The following is a 22,998-nucleotide window of genomic DNA, read 5'->3' as shown; positions in this document are numbered from 1 at the left end:
AAATAATTTCAACCACAAGTATATTATATGAAATGTCAAGTATTACAATATGAGTTTACAACTTAATATTGGTTGGACAAACATTTACACATAAAATATTGTTTCATCACTTCAAAACATTATCATTATGTTGCCAAGGCATTGCAGGTGAATTCACCAACTCTAAAGACTTGACCATCAGTTTGTATGTGTGTGTCTCATGCGGGATATTGGCTTTAAGGGTATCACTAGACTAGTTCTCTTCTCTCTCTCTTTCTATATTTGTCACTCTAGTGCTATTGTTCTCCTCTTTCTTCAATTCCCGCTTACCATCAATACTGAGTTCCTCTTCTGAAAATGAAAGAAGATACAATGGAGAGTATAAGATACAATGTGATGAACGATGAAATATAAACCGAAGTAGACTATATAGGATTTATACAAATATACCTCAACATCAGCAATGTCCGCCATTTTTCCCCAGAAATGCAAGAAATTCGAACATGTTTCTTCAGTTGGGTAATAGTGACCACTATGTGACCAAATGACCTATATAAAAAAAGAAAATAAAATGTCACCATAGAAAAGAACACCTTAGGAAATTAATATTCAACCTTCAAGAAAAGCCTAGGAACAATCATGCCAACTAAGTTACATGCTAAAAAACTCAAGTTGTAGATAACTTGTGAAAAAATATGGAAACAAAAAGACAACATATAATAAATAATGTATGACAACTAGCTAGCAAATTGCATCATAAAAGAAAAAATCTCTTATGGTTACCCGTACATGTGGGTGGGTAACATGCCCCAATATGTCATGATCCTTAGGGTCTAGAGGAAGTAAATCTCCTACTAACATAATGATAAAGCTTGGAAATATTACATGGTGCACAGGGCCTTTTAGTCCCCTTGAGAAACACAGTACACTCTCACAAAACTTACCAATACTACCACAGTAGATAGGGGCTTGTAGCCTGGCCAAGGAACAATAATATGGAACACAATCTCAATAAACACATGTCAAGATCAATTCCTATCACATTGTTAAAAAGATTACATAATTTATGAGTTGGTAGATAGAACTACCCAATAATTTCATCATTAATCAATAATTACATGAAACAGATTTGTCATCTAACCTTACACAATAACAATAAACATTCATCACAATAACATATTTATTGGCTTGAAATGTATATCATTTTAACAATTTGATCCAATCATGCTGCAATAAAGAAAATCATAGAACACAATTATCATTCAATGAAAGTACCACATGGGAATAAGTAGTTGAAAAAGAACAATTCAAAAAATTCCTAGAAAGAATAAAAATTCTAGAATCACCTTAGATTATAATGCAACCAACTACATGATCCCAAATATTTTCACTATAGCCTGGATTGGGAAAGTGAAGATATAATTCTCCATCACCCCTTGTCATTGCTCCATATTTTTCCTAACTATCTATTCTAATTGATGGTGCTTTTACACCCAGGATCTGTCAAGGATATTTTCATAGGAATCTCACATTTTATCTAGTAAATAAACTGCTAAACTCTATATTAAAACAAATTGAAGAAAACGACTCAAAATCCTCTCAGGCGGGTTGTGGTCATGTGGTTAAATCAAAGAACTTTTAGTGCACAAAACTAGGTTCAAAACTACCTAAAGACATGTTACTGAATTAATGTGGCGAATGGAGTTATCTACCCCATCCAAATGTGGGTGGAAGTCCTAGCAACATTGATGGCCCATGGTTGTGGCCTAACTCAACAGAAGAGGAAAGATGCAAGTATTGGATGAATTTAATGGAAGAGATGCCCCTTGGTCATGGCCTCTAAGAAAAGGTAGATCCCAACTCATTAACAAAGGGTCATTTTCCAACTGCAAAAAGGAATATCACAAGATCTTGAACTTGATGGAAAAATACCTTCACTATTGCAGTTGTTAAGTCATGCATGGAATGTGTTGCCTCGTATGATTCAAAGAAAGATGCTTCTCCAAACTTTTCTATGGCACTTACATACACCTATGCAAAAGTACATTAAATCAACTTTGAATATCAGATGGAAATAAAGCTAAAATATCAACTATGGTGTTAATATCAGTCCCAACAAAAGATTATTCTTGGCTAAAAATGAAAGTGTTACACACCCTTTTAGGTTGTATAGAACCATCCAATGATTTCACAGTAGTGCCATCTCCTTTTCTTGTAGATAAAAAAGAAAACCAATTGGATCATTTGAAGGGTGAGAATTGATGCTAACAGATGTCCAGAGAAAATTTGGGCAGGCCAACACACCCAAAATAACTTTTCCTTCATCCAATAAGCCCAAGGCTACAACATATTGGTCTCCTCTAAGAAATCTGCAAAATAGGTTGGTATCCTTAATCAAAATAGCAAAAGTTGTAACATGAAAAAGTGTCGAAAATGTGCAATGGCTGACATATTGCAGTACACTAGAAACTGGAATAAGAAATGTAGACCAATTGTAAAAGCTTCACTAGAAATGCATTATAACACTAGGAGAAGCTAGGTGCATTCTACAACCCAGTGTGTATGAGATTATAACATCCATGGGTAACACATGTAAATTAAAACAAAAAATAAAATTAAAATTCATAATGTCAAAAAGAAAATTTACATAAAATACCAAAAATATATTTATGTGTGTATAAATCAATGTTTTCAAACTCATAATCAGTCAAGTGTCAACTTGGACTCCAACTCAGACTCAGACTTGGAACCAGTCGTGGGTCAACTTGGACTCCCACTCAAACTCAGATTGACTCAAGCTGATTTGATTTAATTGACTTGGTTTACTAAAAAATACTTAAAATACTTAGGCACTGATTAAAAATCATTTTTAAAGATTCCAAGCCATTAGAGAAAAAATATATAAAGTTTGTTCATGCACATAACATGTAAAGTTTGAATATCTCAAAAAATTTCAAAATGGCATTGATCAAAATACATGTCAACAACAAAATACATCATTATTGATGAATGGGGCTCTAAATTCCCTCTATACTCTAAAATCTGAAAAACATACTACATCCATCTCTGTTTTCCTAGTCTTGTCTTCCTTAAATTTCACAAGTTGATTTTGTAGTTCCAATATAATTTGTTCAGTCTCCTCTAATGGGGCTATGCTTGGGGAAACTTGGCCTCCTATACTAGCCAAGAATTCTTGCAACTAGTCTCCCCCACCCCACCCCCCAATGCATTTATTGCAATAAAATACTCATCGACAAGATCAACATGGATCCATGCAGGGTCTTTGACTCTTGGGGGCATGGTAAAATTCCAATATGCAAATTCAAATATGTAACATTGAAAACCCTATATTAACTTCTAATTATGCAAATTTCGTACTGAAAACTTTAAAGTTCAAATTGGTAATGGGTTGAAAGTATGAAACTTAGGGTATACCTGACTAGGACAAATCACTACTCTTCAACGTTGCTCCAAAACTCCACATGCTCAATAAGAGAGGTTTGATGCAAATGGAGGGGTGGGGAAGGTCTCTTTACTTGGTTGACTAGGGTCAGTTTTCTGCCAGACTGGTTGAGCCATGCTTTGACTGGTTCGGCACCAACTGGGCCTCCAAACTAAATATATGGCTAAGTTGATATGGTCGACAATCAACTCATCCAAGTTAACCAAGTTTGAGTTGACTTGGACTGCTTTTAAAAAATGATATATAGAGAGATAGATTCTAGCACAAATCCATCTTAACTCTAGGTCTTTGAAGCACAAAGAGATTTTCATTTTAAATCATTTTTGGCCCCACCTAGTCCTTAACAATCTAGAGTTAGGATGGATATATGCAGGTTTATTAGTTGAAGCAAGTAGCAACATATTTTAAACATTGATTCATAGGAAATTATTGCAACTTTAATAATAACAACTAACAAAGGTATGAATATTTCATATAGTGACTACAAGGTTTCTCCTTGCAACATAAAAAAAATAGAGACAGAAGGGAACATACAACAGGTAGACACAAAGAGAAAAGCTGGTTTGGTGACCAAGAGAAAACTTGCAACCACATTTACAAAAGAAAAGGTAAGGACTTACAATCTAGATAAAGCACATTATAGGTCCCTATCACATTCTCATGGCTTACCCATTTGTCCCATCAATGGGGTCTAAAACCTAGTGCCAACCATGGGGCCCTCCTTTAGATTTACCTATATCTATCATTGCAAGCACATCTCCTGTTGTTAATGGAGAAATATCATAGGTACCATCATTAGAAATTTTTTAATTTACAAGTGTTGTAATGCGTTCCACCATATCTTGTGCATCATTCTTCTGTAAATCTCCTAAATCCTAATAGAAATACACAGATTTTAAGTATATTATTTGCAACTTAAAAAAATTACATTTTGTATGCTGACTAAAGAAAAGAACATAATTGTTCTTCTTTTTAATAGAAATATGAAAACTTTTCCTTGCCATAGGCAAACATTTGGAAAAAAAACATGGTTGCAATTTGAACGTACCACATGGGAATAAGTAGCTGAAAAGGAACAATTCAAAAAATGCTTAGAAAGAATAAAATTTCTAGAATCACCTTGGATTACAATGCAACCAACTGCATGATCCCAAATCTTTTCACTATAGACTAGATTAGGAAAGTGAAGATATATTTCTCCATCACCCCTTGTCATTGCTCCATATTTTTCCTCCTGACTATTTACTCTAACTCGTGGTGCTTTTACACCTAGGATCTGTCAAGGATATTTTCATATGAATCTCACATTTTATATAGTAAATAAACTGCTAAACTCTATATTAAAACAATTGAAGAAAACTACTCAAAATCCTCTCAGGTGGGTTATGGTCAAGTGGTTAAATCAAAGAACTTTCAGTGCACAAAACCAGGTTCAAAACTACCTGAAGACATGTTACTGAATTAATGTGGCCAATGGAGTTATCTACCCCATCCAAAAGTGGGTGGAAGTCCTAGCAACTTTGATGACCCATGGTTGTGGCCTATCTCAACAAAGGAGGAAAGATGCAAGTATTGGATGAATTTAATGGAAGAGATACCTCTTCATCATGGCCTCTAAGAAAAGGTAGATCCCAACTCATTAACAAAGTTCCATTTGCCAACTGCAAAAAGGAATATCACAAGATCTTGAACTTGATGGAAAAATACCTTCGCTATTGCAGTTGTCAAGTCATGCATTGAATGTGTTTCCTTGTATGATTCAAAGAAAGGTGCTTCTTCAGACTTTTATATGGCACTTACATACACTGTCGGCCAGATAAATCGTTCTTGCAGACAAGACTGATCTCCCTAGTATCTACAGAGATTTAGCGACAAGCAAAACAAGCAAATTCTACCTTTCTCTAAATATTGTGATTTATAAATAAAAACCAAGAGGTGTTTTAGACCCTACCTTTAGTCCAACACTAGTTTGTGGCAGCCACGCTTCGACCATCTAAACGATTTTCCTTTTGAGAACCTGCAAACACAAACAAGCACACATCAAATAACACCTGCATAGACAATATAATAAATCATATTCATCATGGTGATCAAGGAATCCATGAAATAAACCATAAGAGACGACTTATTGAGAAAGATAAACTTGATTGTATTAACTTTAAACAAAGAAGAACTTTATAACCTTGGTGCCTTGATGTTGTACAAGCTCCTCCCAGGGTCCAAGCAAGAATCTCCTCTACTTTGACAAGCTTCACACTCTTCCCAATGAGGTCAAAAGGTATGTAATCTCTCCTCTCAAGCTCAATTAGGAAGTCTAAATTCCAATAGCATTTACCCTCAAAAATATTCAGCTTTCAACCTTCTTAGTAACCAGCCCAATGCCTCATTTTATAGTGCAGAGGAAGGAAGTTACAGGTCCACCTATGAAGGGATAGAGTCCTCCTTCAAAGGGATAAGCTCCTCACATCAAGGGGTTAGCTCCTTTAGTTATGGGATGCATGAACATCAAAGGAGCAAACTTGCCACCTCAAGATTCCCTCTAGAAGCTTCCATAATTAACCCAAAGTGAGTTTTTAAGAATGTACTTGCACCTTTTTTACTTTTACAGGGGTCTGCACCCATTACACAGAAACAGAGCGGGCAGGTCCACAGGGGACATGACCAAGGGGTGCGAGACCGCAAGTAATTCTAAGAGAAAGTGCGGAACCAGAGTTTTAGAGATTTTTAAGGGCTTTCTCTTATTTTTCAAGGCTCGACATAAAGAGCTGAGGTTTAATACTTGCAAAGGAGGAAAGTATGAGTGGTGATAGACTCACACTGATTGCAAAATGTCATGGTGACAATATTTTGTGCAACATACACCTATGAAAAAGTACATTAAATCAACTTTGAATATCAGATGGAAATAAAGCCAAAATATCAACTATGGTGTTAATATCAATCCCAACAAAAGATTATTCTTGGCTAAAAATGAATGTGTTACCCACCCTTTTACGTTATATATAACCATCCAATGTATTCACAGTAGTGCCAGCTCATTTTCTTGCAAAAAAAAAAGAAAACCAATTGGATAATTTGAAGGGTGAGCATTGATGCTAATAGATGTCTAGGGAAAATTTGGGCAGGCCAACACACCCAAAAGAACTTTTCCTTCATCCAATAAACCCAAAGCTACAATTGGTCTCCTCTAAGAAATCTGAAAAATAGGCTGGTCTTATTAATCAAAATTGCAAAAGGCTGTAACATGAAAAAGTGTTGGAAATGTGGAATGGCTCACATATTGCAGTACACTAAAAACTGGAATAAGAAATGTACACCAATTGTAGAAGCTTCACTAGAAATGAATTATAACACTGAGAGAAGTTAGGTGCATTCTACAGCCCAGTGGGTATGAGATTATAACATCCATGGGTAACACATGTAAATTAAAACAAAAATAAAATTAAAATTCATAAAGTAAAAAAGAAAATTTAAATAAAATACCAAAAATATATTTATGTGTGTGTATAGATCAATGTTTTCAAACTCAGAATCAGTCAAGTGTCAACTTGGACTCCAACTCAGACTTAGACTTGGAATCATTCATGGGTCAACTTGGACTCCCACTTAGACTCAAATTGACTCAAGTTGATCTAATTACTAAAAAGTACTTAAAATACTTAGGTATTGATTAAAAATCATTTTTAAAGATTCTAAGCCATTAGAGAAAAAATATATGAAGTTTTCTCATGCACATACCATATAGAGTTTGAATATCTCACAAAATTTCAAAATGGCACTAAGCAAAATATATGTCAACAAAAAAATACATAATTATTGATGAATGGGGCCCTAAATTCCATCTAGACTCTAAAATCTAAAAAACATACTACATCCATCTCTTTTTTCCTAGCATTATCTTCATTAAATTTCACAAGTTGATTTTGTAGATCCAATCTAATTTGTCCAAACGCCTCTAATGGGGCAATGCTCGGGGAAACTTAACCTCTTATACTAGCCAAGAATTCTTGCAACTAGTCTCCCCCACCTATCAATGCATTTATTGCAATATAATACTCATCGGCAAGATCAACATGTATCCATGCAAGGTCTTTGACTGTTGGGGGCATGGTAAAATTCCAATCTGCAAATTCAAATATGCAACATTGAAAACCCTATCTTAACTTCTAATTATGCAAATTTCATACTAAAAAATTTAAAGTTCAAATTGGTAATGGGTTGAAAGTATGAAACTTAGGGTATACCTGGCTGGGACAGATCACTGCTCTTCAATGTTGCTCCAAAACTCCACATGCTCATTAAGGGAGGTCTGATGCAAATGGATGGGTGGGGTAGGTCCCTTTACTTGGTTGACTAGGGTCAGTTTGTTTCCAAACTGGCTGAGCCATGCTTTGACTGGTTCGACACCAACTGGGCCTCCAAACTAAATATATGGCCAAGTTGATATGGTCGGCAGTCAACTCATCCAAGTTAACCAAGTCTGAGTTGTTTTGGATTACTTTTAAAAACTGATATATAGAGAGATAGATTCTAGCACAGATCCATCTTAACTCTAGATCTTTGAAGCACAAAGAGATTTGCATTTTAAATCCTTTTTGGTCCCACCTAGTCCTTAAAAATCCATAGTTACGATGGATCTATGTAGGTTGATTAGTTGATGCAAGTAGGAAACATATAGTAGACATTGATTCATAGGAAATTAGTGCAACTTAAATAATAACAACTAACAAAGGTATGAACATTTCATATAGTTACTACAAGGTTTCTCCTTGCAACATAAAAAAATAGAGACAGGAAGGGAAAAAATAGCAGGCAAACATGAAGAGAAAAGTTGGTTTGGTGACCAAGAGAAAAGATGCAACCACATTTACAAAAGAAAAGGTAAGGACTTACAATCTAGACAAATAACATTGCAGGTTCTTGTCACATTCTGTTGCCCCTTTGTCCCTTCAATGGGTTCTAAAACCTAGTGCCAACCATGGGGCCCTCATTTAGATTTACCTCTATCTATCATTGCAAGCACATCTCCTGTTGTTAATGGAGAAATATCATAGGTACCATAATTATAAATTCTTTAATTTACAAGTGTTGTAATGCGTTCCACCATATATTGTGAATCATTCTTATGTAAATTTCCTGAATCCTAATAGCAATACACAGATTTTAAGTATATTATTTGCAACCTAAAAAAACTACACTTTGTATGCTGACTAAACAAAAGAACACAATTGTTCTTCTTTTTAATAGAAATATGAAAACTTTTCCTTGCCATAGTCAAACATTTGGAAAAAAAACATTGTTGCAATCTCAAAGAATGCACTAATATATTCAAACAACAATACCTCTTCTGCAACCAAGGAAAACAATCTCGAGGGTAGTTCCCCTGCAAGTACAAAGCTAACTAAAGCCTGAGAATCTAAGATCATTTAATAATAAAAGATCTATTAAATTCAACTCTCATATATGATAGAAAAATCTATAGGACCCCTATATTAACAGCTGATGTGCAAAAGATGAGAATATAAAAAATACAAATGTTTCATCAAAATTCAACATCCTATAACAATGGTTGAAGTTCACAATCTCATTGGGCAGTGAGCTACAAACTTTGAAAAGAAACGTCTACATAAAAATCCTTTTCATACAACTCAAAGAAATAAATTTTTGATCATTATAGTCAAACCTACAAATCTTCTTCATTTGTATTCTTCTTTAGAAATTTGCAAAGCATTTCAATAAGAACTTGTTATCTAGCATATTGAGAAAGTCAGATAGGAACTACCTTCTAACTATGGTAGACTGATGTCACAACAAACACGAGACTTTTCAGGATAAATGGTTTGTGTTTTATCAAAGCCATCAAACACAATTATTGCTGAGTGTTATTGCCATTTTTCTTTTTAGGAGAAAGTAGTGGATATGATTTGATTCCTTGAAACAAATGTGTCTTGTATGGAGATGTTTATAAGGACATCGATAACATACTCAAAAGAGTTCAATAGATCATCAGATATTATAGCCCACTAATCAAATCAAGAAGAGAGTTGTCAAGAGATAGGACAAACTCAACTTGCATTTGTGTACTTTGGCATATGCATAAGCATGTCATATTATGATGAGTACTATTTTCTTCATTTTGGAGATAAGTGACTAATTATCTACAAGGATCTTGAGGTGGCTAAGAGAAATAGAGAAGATATTGTTAAAAATTGTCCCAAGTGACACCTTCACATTTTGGAATCAGGTTGCTATATTTATTGTTAGAACTAGCTCACTTGAAGATGTGTAAGTAGTGGTTACATGCTAAGGATTGGGCCAAAATCATGGTAGTGGAATTCTAGGGTTATAGAACTCATCAATTTGAAATCGATTTAAATTTGAGTTTTTAAGAAGTTGATAAGCTATTTAGCAGATATAAAAAACTAGACCACTTATTGGTTAATTCAATCCTACCACCTAGAATGTGGAAATGATGCACAATCTAGATTCCCAGAAGGTACAAATTAAAATATATTTTCAAATTCCTAAGAAACAAGGAAATTGTGTGTATGTATACACACATATTAGCCATAGTTGCATCTATATGTCATATGACTTAAGAACGTCAGATGAAGATTATCATTAGAGTTTAGTGGCTTCAATGGCAAGGTTCATGGCAGTTCCCAGAAAAAAAATGGGAAAATATAGTTTTTTGTTCAATCAAAGACCACAAATCAATTGTATATGATATGATAGGAAAGAAGGTAGAACATAGTTTTTAGGATAGTTTTATTTCAAATAAAAATATAGTTGCTTAATTGTTTTGTTTTTTATCATTATTTCCAGTTTCATGCCATGGGGCCCACCCACAATTCTAAGTAGATGTAAAAAAATGAAATTTAAGGAAAAAAATTAAGGTGAAAAACAAGCATTTTTAGAAAGGGAAATGCTTGTGAATATAAATCCTTGGAATCATAGTTGTGTGCCATTGTTTTCCCTTGGAAAATTAGGCCCACAACATTTCAAGGAGATAATTCCCACCTACAGTTGGGAGTATTGAGCATGTTCGAAAATGATCTGGCATATCTTGTTAAAGCTAGATTTGATTGTTCAAATCCTACAATTAATACAGATGACATCATGTAAAACTAGGGTTTCTCTCTCAAGTTATCTTTTCTTAGGGACAACCATGACTTCTCTGAGGAGGGGTGGCTCCCTCTCTTCCTCTGATCTAACCTTTGATGTAGCCAGAGAAGATTTCAAATATCTCATGGCAGCTTCTTTCTCAAAATAAAAAGAGCCATAACATCAACCAAAGTATGGTTTGTTAACAAATGGAGTAAGTGCTTAAAGTCATTCCATCAATCCAAGGAGAAAAGCACTTCATTGTTACCTCTAAAATCTGTGCTTCAAAAAATAAGTTCAATTATCAACTACAAACCCCAAAGTTACTTGAGGATATCACCCATTGTCACCTTGGTGATCATCCTTCTCACTTAAGGCCAACTCTCCTCCAACAGAAGGGAGGAATCCCTGAGAAGCCTACAGAACTGTCCTTTAAATGCTAAAAAAATAGATTTGCACAATGATATTGTTTTTGTATTTTAAGATTTAAAATGGAAAGCTAAGAAAGACCTAGTGCCTAGTCCTTGGGCTATAGACTCTAGGAAACAAACAAAACTTGAAAACTGATGAATAAGATGTGAATCATGAGAAAACAACCAAACAACAAGTGTTATCAGTCAAGAATAGATCAAATAAATATGTAACAACGTTATCTCCTAATAGATGGAACAATTGAAGACAATGTGATCCTCCAACTTGATCTCTTGTAAGTGACATAGCTGAAAATTCCTTTTGAGGTGTGTGGTGTGGTGAGCTATCTCAAACCAAAGCTAGTGGGAGCCCACTCTGAATGAACCAAGGGGAATCATAAGGTTGTGCATCCAATGTCTATTAGTATAGATAGGCCTAACAATAAGGGTCACTTAGCTACATAAAGCACTCAAAATAATAAAATGACATATTCAAGCTAATGCCCTCGAGTAGGGAAATTCAAGTGATTTGGATGTAGCTTGTAGATATCCTCTCTAATCTCCTAGGTTGAGTCTTATTTAGATAGTAGGAGATCACCTAGAGTGTCTAAAGGTTACCTAAAAAGGGCAAATCGATTGATAGAAATGGCCAATAATTGAAGAAATTAAGAAGAGCCCACAACAATTACACCAAGTGGGAGGGGGGGGTGGTCTATTGAAGAAATACCATGAACTCCACCTAGATGATAGACTGAGGAATTGCATGTTTTTAGGAGATGAAGCATTGTAATATAATGGTTTAGAATCTCTCTATCCTAACCCAATTAACCCAAAGAAGGCTAGGTCCCCACACCTTGAAGCCATAAAGGGTTATGGCTCTGATGATCATGTCCAAAGTGGTACATCTTGAACGAGATGTCCTACAACACTATCTCTTGAGCCAAGAAAGACATATTCCTTATTAATTTGGGGATAGAAAGCATGCCTCAATCTAAACTAGACTCCTAAGACTTGAACCCCAAGTATGTGTAGGTTGTAGGAATCTCAATCCCATCCCCTCCAAAGTAAAAATGGTAGTCAAAGAAAGCGTGTTGAGACATGATGATGATCATAACCTTAGTCTTGAATATGAATCTATATTGACTTGATGGTTTGCTTGCAGGCCTCACTTTGGTACTTTCTATTTCTATTTAGAAACTTCAAATAACTAGAAGAATAATTATGTTTCCCTCCTCTTATCAGAATGACACTACTCTTTCAAAGGCAAATTGTCCAACATATAGTTGGGTTTTGGCTGTCTTCCAATTATCACCTGGATCTGGAGAAAGAGAGAATACAGTGTAAATACATAAGTAGTCAGAAAACATGGCCTATTGGAATTATGATTTATGCCACTAGTTTTATTTTTGAATATGCTTATTGAATAATGTAACTTATGCAATAAGGCACGAGTCATGCCACAAAAAAACAAGGGTGGAAAATAGGTTGTGCCACCATCACAACAATGCAAAATTTGGGGAGAATAAAAATTTCTCCCTCTAGATTCTCACTGAAATATATAATCGAGGTCAACCTCCTCATGTGTTCAAGGAGTTTAGGGTTTTCAAAATAAGCCTAAAGAGAGTTACAATGTGACAATATTGTAAATGCTTTAGCTACTTGGAATAGATTAGAATGTAGGGTTGATGTTTCTGTTGGAGCCTAAATTCATGCAATGTTCAGATTGCAAGTTGGCCTCCAACAATTATCAAAACAATATGTTATGTTCCCATTGTAGTTTTTGATGCCTACTGCATCCATTCTAGGATTGATGGTCAACATGCTTCATACAAAACAAGAACCAAGGAGATCGTACGCATTGCAAAAATTTGCCCATATGTCCTTTATAACACTTTCTTCATCATAAGTGACTAAGCACAATTTTACTTCCCCAAAACATCTCTAAGGGAATATTCCAAGCATGGTGGAGGAGGCATTTGAATGTAGTCCACATATAGAAACATGCTTCAATTAACTTTAATCCAGTGACCAATGAGTACCAATTTTATATTGTATTTATTAAAGAATAGGTACTTCCATGAAGTCATTTAAAGGTATCAAGCAAGTAAATAGGCATAAACTTTTACCAGTCAATATTCCTTAATCTACTCTATCTCCAACAAGAACATAACTTTCATATAAAATCAAAATACATTAAGTTTTGAAACGTAAATGCCAAAAGAAAATTCTTAGAAGTTTATGAACTTACCAGAGAGAAGTTATTACTCCTTTAAGCACTAATGTATGGATTTTATGAAAATTGGCCCGTCAAAAGGCATGAACACAGTAGTGGAGTAGGAGGAATTGGTGATATAGTAGATTTGTGTCATGGAAATCAATGCACCCACTTCCAATTATTCATCTATGACACTGATATCTGGAGCTCCGTAAGAATTTATGTCAGTGAATCTGCACGAGTAATTCATTGTAACTGTGTACTTTGTCACGGGAATAGTAAAAAATAATAATAGTCAAAATTAATTATGTTTTCGATGAGTCTATCAAATGAAATAAGAAAGAAATGAGTAGAGAATATTGTAGGGTCATCTCGTTGGCCAGTGCTCTCTGCTCATCTTTCCTTTCACTATTTATTCACCAAAATAAGCATCGAACAAATCGATGTTTCGTGGCAAGTCCAAAACAGGGCTTTTCGTTTCCTTTGGAGAATCTCAATCTTTATTACTAACATCCAAATTTGGCCCTCTACACGAGCATAAGAATATTCATCTCACTTAGGAGCATCAGACTCGCATCAGGCTCTTCAGCTCAAGCATTCGACTCTTTATCCCGGCCACTAAAAATAGGCTCTTCTTTTCGATCCAGAACTTAATAATATCCCCATTGAACACCCGACCTTTCATCCCAATCTCGATCTGCGTCCATCGACGCTACCGTTGTCTCTGTTTTTGTAGCTGCCTCTATCTTTGGCCCTACCACCTGACCTTTCATCCCAATCTTGATTTTCGTCCATCGACACTACCGTTGTCTCTGTTTTTGTAGTTGCCTCTATCTCTAGCCCTACCATTGTTGCTGCCTGCTCTATTGAGGGTTCCACCGATGGTTCTACTGGTGATGGTGTTGATGGAGGTGCGAGAGTAGGTGCAAAGTAAATTGATGCTTAATATACATCAATGGCTGCTAGTGGTGGTGCCCTCCTCTTTTCAAGTTCAATATTGATTTCTTAGCAATTCCTTAAATACAATAAGGACTTTTTATATAAAATAATTAGAAGAAGAAGTCATTAAGCCAATCCATATGGTTTCTTCCTTGAATTCAATATCCGCGGTTTTCTGTCGGAAAGGGTCTCAACTCGAGCTATTGATGAGATCCTCCTCCATCCGTCGATCCTTCTCTTTCTCTGCTAGCAGGGGTGAGCTATTGAAGAGATCCATCAATGTATCCAAATTCAACCCTGAATTCCTAACTGTTGGTGAATCACTGCCGCATTTCCTGTGAAAACGTAGAACAAATATGCAACTAAGGCATCAGAGTTCAATCAATTCGAAGAACAAGAATCGATCTAGAAATTCTAATGATCGATCCAGTGGCCTGTACCTGTTTCCATATATGCAAGAGAATGAATCGATTTATTGTAATAGAAAATATTGTAGATTTAAGATCATAGCTACTATCTGGAACAGGATAGAAATACAGACCTACCCAGTGACTGTCTTGTTGATTAATTTGAAAGGTGTAAGAGGAGTGCTGAGTAAAGATGTGGGCTGTCAAATAGAGACCCGAAGGAATTTTGGCGCTCTAAACAGTGGCGAGGATATCCTGGCTTGTGGAAAGAAGGGATGATGAGTAGGAATCTGCCTCAAAGATCTGCCCTTCAACGGTGGTGTTTTTTGATGCCCCTCAATCAATTAAGTAATTGTTTATTGGATTGAAGGCAGATACATGGAAGATGGGAGATCGATATTAATGTGGAGTTGTGCCGAACCATTGTTCTGGCCTTTCCATTTTTACAACTCTCCAACATTCCTTGGTACACAGTATTATTGAAAACCCAATTTTCAAAACCCCTGAAAAACAAAACCCCTGACGGCAATTTGTGTAATCATTAGTATACATTATTATTGAAAACCCAATTTTCAAAACACCTGAAAAAGGAAACCGCTGGCAGAAATTTGTATAATCTGGGTGCTGCGCTATAATTTTTTAAGCATCTGGATTCTCTAATCGCAAATAATTTAGCGTGGCTTTGTCTGACAATATTTGTGCACACCATCCTAGTTACACGAGAACTTAAAAAGGCAGATGGCATGATCGATGTTGTGGGGTGAGACATCTTGGGCTTCAGTGGGAGGGTTGGGATTTGCAATGGATTGGGACTGATCAATGCGATTGTATATCTCATATATATATAATTAGTGATTGTCCCAAAAGGTACAAAGGGAGGCCGAGGAGGCCGATAGGATTATTAAATTGGAATTGTTTAGTTTTTCTAGAAGAGTTAATTGGTTTGTGGAAAACCTTGTATTCTTGGACTGGATATCTATCTTACAAAGAACGCATTGAATGTCTTATTTCATTTTAGAGTAAGTTAATTACCCAAAATCAAGAGGTTAAGTTAATTACATAAAATCAAGAAAACTCTATAGATGGCCAAGCATATACGAAGCTTGCTAGTGACCAAGGCAATAACCACCATGATTATCCCCTACCAATATATTTCATTGAAAACCATAATTGTATATTGCATTCAGAAAGGCAAAACATAATAAGCAAATGTAGCGTGTGTAGAACGTAGACAAACTACTGAACAAGTTGTAGCCTATTCAAAGGCCTAATGCCTAATCTTGTTTGGATTTTCTGATGGGTAAGATTTTGGGCAGATTTATCTGTCTAGACCTAACTCAAGGATGTCTAAAAGATTTGATTTAGTAATTCCTCAATTGGAAAGAAACTTAACAATAGAAACTATTCCTTGAAGCTTTTACTAGTGTTTAATATGTGTAAAAATAAATAAATAAAATAAAAATAATATAATATTATGTATTCTTGAAAATTTTGGAAGAGTTTATAGTGATGGTTTTGATCTTGTTGGAGACTGGTTCATAGCACATGCTACTGTGTTAATAATATTTGACTAAATTATTAATTATTTATATATAATATTGATTAAAAATTATATGTATCCCTGACAAGACAAAAAGATTGGAGTTGACAGAATTGTAAATCGTTGTAAATTTTTATTTAACATAAAAGTTAAAGTGGTTTTTCCAAGTAATTTTCCAAATAAATCTATTGTTTATTTTAGTTCTCTGATCTTTCTTACAAATTATTGTTCAGATCTAAGATTTAAATTAACAAGCAATTATAGTTAGGAATCTACTGCATTATTCAAACATCTGATATATTGATTGAGTTTTTAAGACTGAATGTCATTTTTTTTATTATTTTCAAAGGCCAGATATGTAAAGCTGAATTAATAAATTTATCCCGACAATGTTGAAAATATGCCAGTGACCAGGATAGTCATTAAAGACACCACAATCCCTGGAAATTTTCCCCAGGTCGTCCTCGAGAAATGACTTATGAATGATAGTGATTAGAAGATCAGGAATTGGTTGCCTTCCTTAGGGAAAATACCAAATAGAAGATGAGGAAACAGAACTGGTCAGACTTCTGGTCCTCAACATTTAATTTTCAAATTAGGGCAAACAACGAATAAAGTTAGGTCTCAGTCACACATATATTTTTTTTTATATTTTCGAGGAGAGGAAAAACATAGCTCTCCTTGCTTGCTTGTAGGGTTTAACATATTGACAAGAGTGGATATCCGAGGAGCCAACCTACTTTGCTTGGGCAGAATTTTTATATATATAATATAGTTATAACTTTACCGTTTCAGCACACATTTAGGACTCAAATCCATTGGAAAATGTAGCAAAAGATTCCCAAAGCATCTATGCATCTCATTCATATACCCATCTTCTGTTGAAATTTCAATGCATAAACACATTGTAATTAGGGTAAATACCATATTATAAATGCATCACCTTGTCACAAACCTGCCATCTATTGATTCTTAATGAGCATTCAATGCATGAATAAGTCCATCCAGATGCTATAATAACCAACTTTTAAGTCTTCTCAATGAAATTTCAATGCATGAATATATCTCATTCATATGCAGTACCAAATCCATCTTTTCTTTTCTCTGAGTAAAATTTCAAAAGCATGAACACATGCCATTTCATATGCACAATAAACCCAACTTCTGAAATTTCAATGCTTGGATGCATCTCATTCATAAGGAACAGTAAACCCATATTTTCCTTAAATTTCAATCCATAAACACATCTATTCATGAGCCATAATAGAACCACAAAAAACAAAACCCAGCCCTGCAATGCCCGAGCCTGCAATCTATCGATTCTTAATGAGCATTCAATGCATGAATAAGTCCATCCAGATGCTATAATAACCAACTTTTACGTCTTCTCAATGAAATTTCAATGCATGAATACATCTCATTCATATGCAGTACCAAATCCATCTTTTCTTTTCTCTTAGTAAAATTTCAAAAGCATGAACACATGCCATTTCATATGCACAATAAATCCAACTTCTGAAATTTCAATGCTTGGATGCATCCCATTCATAGGCTACAGTAAACCCATATTTTCCTTAAATTTCAATCCATAAACACATCCATTCATGAGCCATAATAGAACCACAAAAAACAAAACCCAGCCCTGCAATGCCAGAGCATTATCCCCATTCAAAAGTAAAGAAGTAGCAAATATAAACGCCAGTGTTCCACAGTCTTCCACAGTTTTGATTGCGCAAACCAATCATTTCCATTTGAAAAAACAAGAAAATAAAGACGATGACCAGTTAAAGACATGATAGTGACCCTTTTTCTGGCCTTCTTAGACCGCCTTCATTTGGGAGGCTTCATGCTGGCACACATAAAGAAGAATGTCAACTTCAAAAGCTGCAACGTTGTCCTGCGACGAAACAAAATTGGACAACCCAGTTCTGGAAATAGGATCTGCCTAAGATTTCCCCTAGTGGCAATCTGATCAGAGTTTTTGCATTATAGGCCAAGGTACTTTATGCGCCCTCTACTTTATAATCGAAGGTTGTGTCTCGCAATGGCGGGAAGTCTTGTCACTTGCCCAATAAAAATGGCAAGGAAGACATTCAGACATATCCGCTGATTAGAAGCAGATATGCAATCAAGAAATGATTCATGCTCCCCTAGAAAAATGACGAAACGAAGAGCTCATCTTGCTCAAAAACCTATCTTGAAGATGCAAACATACCATGGAGCCAATTGCCAATTTAGAGAATTGAAGACCATGTCCAAAGATCCATGTAGATATCTTCAAACACGCTCGCTTGAGAAGAACTCATCTTGCTTAGAAACCCATCTTGAAGATGCAACCATGCCACGGAAATAAATAGGAAATACAAGCAAGGAACTACTAACCTTTTGCCGAATCTATCTCGGTTGTTACAGAGAACAGACCTACACAAGTATGTAGAAGAATAGAATCAAGTTAGTTAAAATAGACTAATCGCATGAAGGAATGAAAAAAATGTGTCTGAAAGTTAATCATCACAAGCCATTACTATAATAATTAGAATGTGAATGTGCAGTTAAATAAATAGATTCATACCAAAATCTAGTTGAGAGGGGATTTCTAGGAGTACTTACATGTGAGCGAAGTGGGGCTCCGTCTTTAGTGCCCCCTTCTGAGGCACAGGTGTTTCAACGGCTGAGTGTGAGGGATCTTCTGTGTTTCAACGGCTGAGTGTGAGGGATCTTCTTTACTACTGCATCATGCAAATGACATTTTAAAACACATGAAAACTAGTTGGCAGAAGATTTATCAAGGGTAATGTGAACTAGAGAAATTTGAAAAATTACACCAATTAGAGAAATTTGAAAAATTACACCAATACCAACTAATTAATAACTTAGAAACGATCATAAATATCACTTCATATATGCAAGAGAATATTGCATGCGTGAGATATTTAATGTTATCTAAAACGAGGCAATTGGAGAAAGCTACGTACACGCACAAACTTCCAAAACATTTGTGGCTGTAGTAGTCATTTGTGGGCGAGCCATATTTCCCAGGCTATCGGGCCATAAATGAACGGCGGCGGTATACGCCCACCGTTCGATTTCGGCCTGAGCAAAATCGAACGGTCGGCGTATACAGCCGCCGTTCATTTATGGCCCGATAGCCTGGGATTTATTGGTTGCCGTCATTTGTGGCTGTAGTAGTTATGCTTGAAATCACTAGTAATAATAAGGAGTTGTCTATAATGCGACTTTTTGAAGATTCCGGCCACGGAATCCGGCGAAGAAATTGAAGTCAAATCTTGATTTCTTGCAGTTAAAATGGTTTTTTAACTGCATATTTGGATTCAGCACCCTGAAAAACCCTGGGACGCTTTCGAAACTAGCTATCAAACTTGCGATTCCAATAATTCCTGCCGGATTTCGACCGGAAAAATCCGCCGAAAACACTTTCAAAAAGTCGCGTTATAGACAACTCCGTAATAATAATGTGTTTCAGCAGCTGTAATGAAATTGCTTGAGATCAACGGAAATTAATAATTATGGGTTTCAGCAACAACGTTTGACATGAGCTGCAATAATCACGAGGGATAGCTGGTGAATCATCTTACCGATATCTTGTGGAACAAGCATTTGCAAGAAGTCGCGTTTAAGCTTGCGATAAACATAAAGGCATTGAACATAGGTGTCCATGCTTGAAACTGTAACGAATCTTTCCCAATCCTTAGCGTAAGGCGTGAAAGTCCAAAGCCTTCATCCACAAGCAAGTACTTTTTATACAAAAGATTGGAAATGTGGGTTGAATTAATAGGTGTTTCGATTAAATATTAAACTGACAAACAAAGTCGACGGAATGATGCCTACATTTTAACGCAACGGAAAAACCTGGGGAAGAATCGCGATGTAGCCTGGATTATTTGTCAAAACTTTAACATTTGTTTCAAGGCAGAGAATCATGATTTATAGGTTTCGCTGTTATTATTATGGTGGAGTGGAGACAATGATACATTTACTATTATGGAATCTACAATCTTTAAAGTGTTTAGTCGACTTTCACTAATGATATTAATGGATGTTAGGGGGACCATTAGACACTTGAAAAACGTATTATCCTTGCATAAGCTAGTTGGGTGATGTTCAAATGCTTGCATATCACCTCTTCTCCAGTCACCGTCGATGTCAAGTACTTTGTATTTTGATCGTTTAATGCCAGTACGAAGTTTGTATCTTGATCATTCTGGAACTCAAATCAATGCCTAACTTTACCAACTTCAACCTTTTCTAACAAACTCTATCAACTTCAACGTAGACTAATCACTAAACTGATTGCAATTGGTAATTGGGTTTTATAAATAATTGATCTTCTTACTTTCGTTATCCATGTCTATTTTCTTCTCTCAAATCAGTCGCAGCCAATACATAGTTTCTGAAGTTTGAAGTTGAAGTCGAAATAGTGCAATATAATAAAACTATTCCGTTTGCTCATTTATTGGATATACCTAGTGGGTAAGTGAATCAAACTGCAATGGAAATGTTAATCAACATGTCTTGATGGCCGTGTGGCTGACATTATTAACTGCTATGGCTTCCGCGAAACTAATGACTGAGACATTCGTTGTACGCCTTCTTATCTTCATTATTTTTCACTTACGCATTTTCTCAGTTGGATTCTTGATTGTATCTTGATTTATATATCTTAATTGAATTCAAGAAAGAATTTAAAAATAATTTCAAAGTTTTGTATAGAGTTTTAAGAATATTTTATGTAATTATGATTTATTTTATTTATATTAAATACGCTTCTTTGATCATTAGACTAATGCTGTGGACGTGGTTAACTATACATTCAGCTCCAATCGACATCAGTAAATAGGCTATGTGGGACACACAATATAATCACCGGTAATGGTCAGTTTCCAGGTCCAACTCTCCATGTCACCAACGGGGACACTCTTATGATCAAAGTGTACAACAATGCCGAATATAACGCTACAATCCACTGGTATGTCTCAATCAGAGAGAACAAGATTTATATATTAAAGCATTTTAGTCAGAGTCATGTCATGGTAAGTGCGCAGAGATGCATTTTACAGTTTTAATTACAGAGAATAAGAGAGAAAAGGATTATATGGTATTTGCAGGCACGGAGTGCACCAATTCCGCACTAGGTGGTCCGATGGGCCTGAATTTATAACCCAGTGCCCCATTTGCCCGGGGGTAGTTACACTTATAGATTCACCATCACTAGTCAAGAAGGGACTCTATGGTGGCATGCGCACAGTTCATGGCTTCGAGCTACTGTCTATGGAGCCTTAATCATCTCCCCAAGCCCGGTTGCTACTTATCCCTTTCCCACACCTAATGGCGAGGTTCCCATTCTTCTAGGTATACTACCACTGGTTCTAATTTTTTAATCTGCAGTTGGCAATATTCAATTATGTTTGATTTTAATGCCAGGCCCTGTTTGCACTCAAAGGAGAATGGTGGAATAGGAATCCTATGGATGTTGTTGAACCAAGCAACCCAAACAGGAGCTGCCCCCAATGTTGTGAACCAAGCCTTTCCAGACGAATTTTCTGATGCTCGGCCCCGGGCAGACAACAGACGTACTTGTCACTGCTGATCAATCTACAGGTAGATATTACATGGCTGCTCGAGCATATTCCAGTGGCCAAGGAGTTCCCTTCGATAACACCACTACCATTGCGATTTTAGAATACGAGGGAAGTTCTAGCAGTACATCAGTTCCAACTTTGCCTAATCTTCCAGCTTATAATGACACTCAGACTACCACTAAGTTGGCCAATGCTCTCAGAAGCTTGGCCTCACACGACCACCCTGTCTTCATTCCTCAGAGTGTGGACCAGAATCTGTTCTACACCATCGGTCTAGGATTGATTAACTATCTAGGACAGTCTTGTGGAGGTCCCAACGGAGCAAGATTTACGGCGAGTATGAATAGCGTATCCTTTGTCCTCCCAACAACTACTTCAATTCTTCAAGCTCAACATTTTGGAATGAAAGGAGTGTTCTCTGGGGACTTCCCGGACAACCCTCTCATGCAATTTGATTATACTGCACGGAGCGTAAGCAGAGGCCTCTGGTCCCCGGTGAAAGGAAAGAGAGTAAAAGTTCTAAACTATAACACGACGATGCAAGTAAATCTCCAAGGAACAAACATCTTTGCGGGTGAAAGCTTGCTTTATCCCTCGGCATCGTTAATAGATGTAAAGTTGCTCCCGCAGTGAAACTATGAATGAGCTGTATCCTGCGTACTGCACAGCAGAACCAGTACTCGAGGTGAAAAGAATGCAACTCAATTGATATTGGGAAAAAGCAGTCAAAATGCAGATGAAAACTGAAACAATAATATAAATGAGAAAAAACAGTTTAATATAGCCAGATGTCATAGAAATATCTTTTAGTGCCTTTATTTAAAAGTTCAAATCGATAATTGAAAGTGTCTCACCTGATCGAATGGAACAGGGTAACAGAAACGAGTAGGATAAAAATGTTGATGATGGTTAATGCATAAGGCCTAAATATGCATGTTTCTATGGCCTGAATCGACACTACAGGTTTGGCCAAATCGAACCTACGTGACCACCCAGAATACGCGTGTTTCTGGAACAAGAATCTGACCACTACCTAACCTATTGCTTTATGTTGGAATATTAATTTCAACCGCTCAGCGGTTTTGGAAAACCGGCCCGGTCTCCCCGCACCGCCTTTGGCAGAAAGCTGTACCAGCAGGAGTGATCCGGATTTAAACAGGAACGCAATAAAATACAGAGATAACCATAAAGACAGATATGCAACAGAAATAATACCTCAATTCATTACTGTAAAATACTGAAATATGCTTACAAACAGAAATGGAAATGAACCAGCTAGGGCAATGGTAGCTTATCTCTGAGAAGAGATGTGTGGCTACATGCCTCTGAACTATTTTGAAC

At 36.1% G+C, this 22,998-nt stretch overlaps 2 pseudogenes; one reads left to right on the top strand and one right to left on the bottom strand.

The window, feature by feature from the left end:
• Positions 1-1,326: 1,326 nt before the first annotated feature.
• Positions 1,327-19,192, bottom strand: LOC149168112 (uncharacterized; annotated as a pseudogene).
• A 1,824-nt stretch (positions 19,193-21,016) lies between these two features.
• On the top strand, positions 21,017-22,290 carry LOC149168111 (putative laccase-17 pseudogene; annotated as a pseudogene).
• Positions 22,291-22,998: the final 708 nt, after the last annotated feature.

This window comes from Pinus tabuliformis, chromosome 4_2 (assembly GCF_031772625.1).
Source record: "Pinus tabuliformis cultivar Carrire ecotype Pingquan chromosome 4_2, CPIR1, whole genome shotgun sequence".
Classification (NCBI taxonomy): Eukaryota; Viridiplantae; Streptophyta; class Pinopsida; order Pinales; family Pinaceae; genus Pinus; species Pinus tabuliformis.
The sequence above is the reverse complement of the archived record's forward strand: the minus strand, read 5'-3'. Positions and strand labels throughout refer to the sequence as shown.